This window comes from Peromyscus leucopus, chromosome 7 (genome assembly GCF_004664715.2).
Source record: "Peromyscus leucopus breed LL Stock chromosome 7, UCI_PerLeu_2.1, whole genome shotgun sequence".
NCBI classification, from domain to species: domain Eukaryota; kingdom Metazoa; phylum Chordata; class Mammalia; order Rodentia; family Cricetidae; genus Peromyscus; species Peromyscus leucopus.
In genome coordinates this window covers 41,064,675-41,070,941 of record NC_051069.1, presented here as the reverse complement: position 1 = coordinate 41,070,941, position 6,267 = coordinate 41,064,675, and the positions used below count along the sequence as shown (strand labels likewise).

General features: G+C 45.3%; 1 pseudogene; it reads right to left on the bottom strand.

Annotated features, from left to right (window-relative positions):
• The window catches only part of LOC114684407, a 15,272-nt pseudogene extending 9,283 nt beyond the window's left edge, over nt 1-5,989 (bottom strand).
• Nucleotides 5,990-6,267: the final 278 nt, after the last annotated feature.

The following is a 6,267-nucleotide window of genomic DNA, read 5'->3' as shown; positions in this document are numbered from 1 at the left end:
CTGGCGAGATGTTAGGATGAGCACTATGGAAGGAGTCTTGTCATGGCATGATTTACAGAGCCTTGAGGGACGAGATTCTGTCCCATCTCTTGTCCCTCCCTGCACTGGGTGGCAAAAGGTGGTGAGTGAGCCAAACAGCGTCACTGGTCCTAATTCTCTGATGCCATGCTGCTTTTCAGAACTCCTGGGAGTCATTGGGAAGTGATGCACCTGATTAGGGAAAGATGAGTATGCGCTATTTGGGATATGAAGGCGATGCTGAGCAAACATCACTCTTGCCCTGGGTCAGAGATGACTTGAAATTGAAGCCCCGTCCCACGCCTCCTCTCTGTTCCCTACCTGTCTCATGAAGGACAACCTCCAGGACAGATAACTCTGCTCTTCAAGTGTATTGTTATTGTTACGTGAAGGATAAAACCAGAGTCATAAGGAAATACCCCAGCCTTGCCATGTTGGCTCAGTCTGTAATATGTGAGAGCTTCGCCTGGTTCTCTTCAGCACTGTCTCCTCAGAACCTTTTGGAGATGGGCTCTGGGACTGAATAACCAACTGTTCATGAATTGTAACAGAGATGCTTGAATGATTTGCATATCTCTTCCAGTTTTATTGAGAGGCTCTTATTAAAAAGCTCATGTTTGAGGGCTCAACTCCCAATACCGCTTACTGAGGTGAGAAAACAATCTTGTGGTGAGGCTTCTGCTCCTCTCCCGGCTCAGAGCTGGAGCTGGGTCCAGACTGGCTGTCTTCTTTTCCCTGTGACGCTCCTGTTTTCCTCCATATGTTTCAACTGCCCTGAATCTTTGTGGATTTCCAATGTGCGCTCTCTTTTACTCTCTCTCTCCTCCCTTCCTCTCCCTCCCTCCCATCCTCCCTCTCCATCTCCCTTCCCTTCCCCCTCTTTCCCTCCCTTTTCAGTATAGAGTCTACTTTGTCTTGTTTTGACCATTCTCTCTCACCAAGTGCACAGAGGCAGCTTCAAGTCCACCATCTTATTCAAAAATTTCCAAATGCTTGAACCTTGGCATTGCTTCTGGGTCAGTGTGGGCAAGGTTAGGCTTGTGTGTCCTCACAGGTGACCTCCATTATCTCTTCAAAGCAAACATGCAAACATCACACATTGAAGTTTATTTTAGGCTGAGGAGGTAATCCAGTGGCAGAGCACTTGCCTAGTACGTACAGGCCCTGATTTCAGTCCAAAGCAGTTAAGGAAAGATGAGGGGGGAGGGAGGGAGGGAGGGACGGAGGGAGGGAGGGAGGGAGGGAGGAAAGGAGGAAGGAAGGAAGGAAGGAAGGAAGGAAGGAAGGAAGGAAGGAAGGAAGGAAGGAAAAGAAAATTAGGAAAATGAAGTCATGGAGTTTTAGAGTGCATGTAAGGGATGTCAACAATTTCCAGAATTTAAAATCCTTGTCACGTTGGGCGCCATATGTAGATGTAACCAATTGTCTTATTAAAATAAGAAACACAGAGCCAATGTAAAAGAGAAAGCCGAGAGGTCAGAGCTCAGAGATAAAATCTTACCTCCTGCAGTGCTCCTAACTTCCCTGAGAGAGAGCTACTTCCTGTTTGTCTGTGTTTAAATAGTCTTTCTGTTCTGCCTTCTCATTGGTTGTAAACCCAACCACATGACTGCCTCATCACTGCCTGTAAGTACTGCCCTCCAGATCTTAAAGGCGTATGTCTCCAATACTGGCTGTATCCCTGAACACACAGAAATCTACCTAGCTCTTCTAACCACCACGCTCTTGCTATGGCTCTAATAGCTCTGATCGCAGGGCAACTTTATTAACATAAAATTAAAATTACATTTCAGTACAAATAAAATATCACCATAAAGGGAGGAAAGGAATTAATGAATGCCGATGAGATTCTGTGTTCTATTCATAGGCCAACCTTGTGTTTGTTATGATTACCTCCACACTGCCATCAGGGAACACACAGAAGTCTCATGGTGAGTAAATGGCAAGGAGAAGAGCCCAGTTCTTCCATGTCCAGAACACTTCCAACACATCACACTGATTACATACTCTATTGACTTCCATGGGGGCAGTTAATGAGCAAAACTAATTTGCCTTGCTTTCTCTGTATTTTTGTTCTAATATACAAATACCCCAAGTGGGCAAGGGAGAAGGAATCAGAAGACAGACAGCAAATCATCCTGTGGGCTGAAGGACAGCCTACAGAGGTGGGGAGAAATGGCATGCCTCAATGAGCCAGGATCTAGGCACTATGGGTAAAACAGATGTCCTTTGCAATCTGAGGGCTTCAGGCTGCTAGCTTCTAGCTTCACTGTGGAATGGCCAGCCATGGTGGGGTAGGAAGTGATTAATGATTTACTCCTCAAGAAAAATAAAATCCCCGAGTTTGTACACATTTCCTTAGTTTCCATAGTATAACTATGACTCCCATGCTCACTTTCAACCTCCAGTGTGATGCTACTGGTAAACCTGAGCAATTGGTACCAGGACAACACCCGCAGCTTTGGAAGTCTAAGAGAGAGAGACAGAGAGGTCCTCAGACCAAGGAAGAGAATCAGACACCACAGGAGGGAGAACCAGACATCTTGGATGAGCCTCTACCAGCTACATTCTTCTCATCTGTCCTTTGTACACAGAACTGTGGGTGACATTTAAGAAATAGAGTATACGGGGGACAAAATTCTCTGTCAGAAAATCGTCTGTTTCTTAAAAGTTCTTTTGAAATTGGCCCAGTTTGACTTCATCTTGTTTGGTTTTGGCAGTGTCTTGGACTAGGGCTGTACCTCAGTGGTGGGTAGAGTGCTTGCCTTGCATACAAGGCGTCATCATACCCAGTTTTTACTGTCTTCAGAGAACCATCTATTCATTAACCCACTGATTGTTCATTTATTGGTATTTTGGTCTTTTAGTTGTTTGTATATTTTAGTTATTAATCCTCTGTCAAATGTACTTAATTAGCAAATTTTTTCTCCCATTCTGTAGACTTGACTGTTTTCCTTTGCTCCCCAGAAGGTTTTGATTTCATGAAATACCATTTGTCAACTGTTGGCATGGTTTCTTGAGAGATAGAGTCCTTTTCAGAAAGACCTTGTCAAGACCTAGATCTCGAATTGTTCTTCCTGGTTTCTCTTCCCAATGATTTCATAATTCCAGATCTTACATTTAGTACTTTGATCCATTCAGAACTGACTCTTGTGCACATCAAGGAAATGCAAATTAAAAACAGTTAATACATTGAGATTCAATCTTAACTCAGTCAGAATGGCCACCATTTAGAAAAAAAATTTAACAATAAATGCTATTAAAGATATAGAGAAAAGGAAGCCTTTATATAAGTTCTATAGAAGTCAGTATGAAAAAAAACTAACAATAGCGCCGGGCGGTGATGGTGCACGCCTTTAATCCCAGCACTCGGGAGGCAGAGCCAGGAGGATCTCTGTTAGTTCGAGCCAGCCTGGTCTACAAAGTGAGTTCCAGGAAAGGCGCAAAGCTACACAGAGAAACCCTGTCTCGAAAAACCAAAAGAAAAAAAAAAGTCAGTATGGTGGTTCCCAAAAATCTAAAGATATATTTATCATATGGCCCAGCTGTCTCCCTCCTGGGTATATTTTACCAAAAGGTGCTCCAAGCCAATGTATCACAGAGGCACAACAGCTAAGCTATGAAATCAACCTAGGTATGCATTATCAGGGGGATAGATAAAGAAAATGAGGACAGGGAGATGGTTCTGCAGGTAGAGCTCCCGCCATGCAAGGTTGAGGATCAGAGTTCTAATCCTCCGTATCCATGTAAATGCTGGGTGGGCATGGCATCCCACCTGGAATGCTGGCACTCAGAAGGCAAAGACTGGGATCCCCAGAGCAAGCTGAAGAGCTGGACTAGTTGGAATGAATGCTGAGCTCTAGGTTAATATGAGAGACTCTGCCTCTGTGAATAAGGTGAAGTGATCAAGGTTTGGGAACTCTACATGCTCCTGCACCAAACACACACGCACGCACGCATGTGTGTGCGTGCACACACACACACACACACACAGAGGCACATCACACACACATGCAAAAAGAAAATGTAGTGTACATACACAGTGGAATTTTATTCAGCCATAAAAAATAATGAAATTATGCCATTTGCAGGAAAACAGACATAATCAGAGATCATCATATTAAATAAATTAAGTCAAACTCAGGAAAAAATGTGCTGTTTTCCCCGGTTTGTAGATTCTAGACTGTGTATGGACACATAAAATCATGTCTGTGTTTCAAATGGCACAAAAGTGGAAGTGAAAACCCGCCTGGAGAATGAAAGGGACTGAGCGAGGACAGATGTGGATAGGAAGAACAGGGAGCAGGAGGGCGATGTGGTCAAAGTGCATTACATACTTGGATGAAAACACCCTTATGTAACCCAGTACTACCTACAATGGACATAGGCCAGTAAAAGAAAAAATAGTCTGATTTTTAAAGAAAACGGGGACATTTTCTTCTATTGTCTTGCCTGGCCCTTATTTCAAAATCTGAGCCAGTGTGACTGATAGACCTCCCCACCTTCTATCAGTGGCCGAATTCCCAGGCCACCTTTCAGACTGACCACTCATCAACCTCCGGTGTCAGGCTAGGACCTTTTCTAGTGGAACAATTAAATCATGTCTCTCTCTTGATTGAAAATTTTGCTCCCATCCCTTCCTGCTTCCTCACTAGGTAGCTATCTTTCTTAGCAAATGTTAAACTCCCTGAGGGTATGGGCCTTGTCTGCCTCGTTCACCATGGTACCCCACTGCTGAAAGTGGTGTTTGGCACGCATGAGCACTCGATGAATATTTGTTAGATGACTCTCAAACTGCTACTTAATAATGGATTCATCAAATATTTTTAAGCTCCTCGACATGCTAAGAACTGAACAGGGCCCTGGAGATGTAGAAATCAATAGCATTGTTGATGCCGTCCAACGTTGGTTTCTCCTTGTGCGCAAAGACGTGAGCCACAGAGCAAATATTCCCGCCATTCTCCTGGAAGGGCAGCCAGGTACCGATGGAAGCAAGAGGAAAACCATGGATTCCAGCTATAAATTATACAAACGCATGGCATTAAAAAATTATTTTAGCACATCAAATATTAAGTCATTTGTACGCTCTGCAATTACTTTATCTGTCATCAGCACACTCGAGCTGTTTGAAGCGGTGACAGATGGAGGAAGACCATGCCAAGTTCTCCTGCAGGTGTGCATCTGGGCTACAGGGAGGGTTCCGTACGTGCAGCAAGGGAGGGGAAGGAAGGGTGACTGAGGTTATGAAACTGGAGCTGATGTGAGAGGCTTGGCAGAAAAATAAAAATTACCAATTTGCATCCTGGCGAGCTTCAGGGCACTGCACTCCCTGGGAACCCGGAATGGGGATTAGCCAGGCAGCTTGGGGGAGTGAACTTGCATGCTGCCTGATTGCAGAAGGGGCAATCAAGGCCCAAGACAGGGCTTCTGGCTCCTCCTGCTTTGTTCTGAACCCTAAATCTATTCTGAGGGCAAGCAACCCAGAGGAAGTCAGGCAGAAATCATTTGAGGAGGAGGAGATGGAAGCTCACCCCGAGGAGAGCACCTCAGTCATCCTGGGAGGGTTGGCATGCCGGGAGGTTATGGAAGGATCGACACAAAATATTTGAATTAAGGAGAATGATTTTTCTTAGAACACAGAAGTTATAGAACTTAGGACCCACTCAGACTGAATGGTTCCTTCAAACCCAGCCTGAGGCAGAACATCTCTGGTGAGCTGTTTTCTTCCTGGGATTTTGGCAGATCTGGCCAGATTCATTTGTCCTCATCTCCTCCCCAAGATTCCCAGAACTTGAGGCTCTGCTCCAGGGCCAACATCCTTGGCTGCTTCTGGTGAACGGCAACCTCTGCCGCCTACTCTGGAGGGCTCAGCCCCATCTCTGCTGAGCTCACCAATTCCACCCTCAGCGGCTCCACCTGCCAACGCCCTCTTCCACCTGTCTTGACCCAGCCGCGGCGTTGCTGAGGCCATGATCCCTTAACTCTCTTCAGTAGCTTTGGCATCATAGCTCGCCCCTCCTTCCCTCCACAGTCTCTCTCAAGTTCTGGAGACTGGAGAGGACTGGATGGTAGGTTGACATCCCCTTCCCCTGCCACTGTATCCCTGCTCCAACCCAACACACATGTAGTTGGAATGGGAACATATGTGAAAGAAAATCACTCCATGGGTTTCTTTCACTGAAGCTCAAATCCACAGAACTGGCTCGGTTCTGTCTTCTAAGGCAGGAGCAGAATGACTTTCAAAGCACA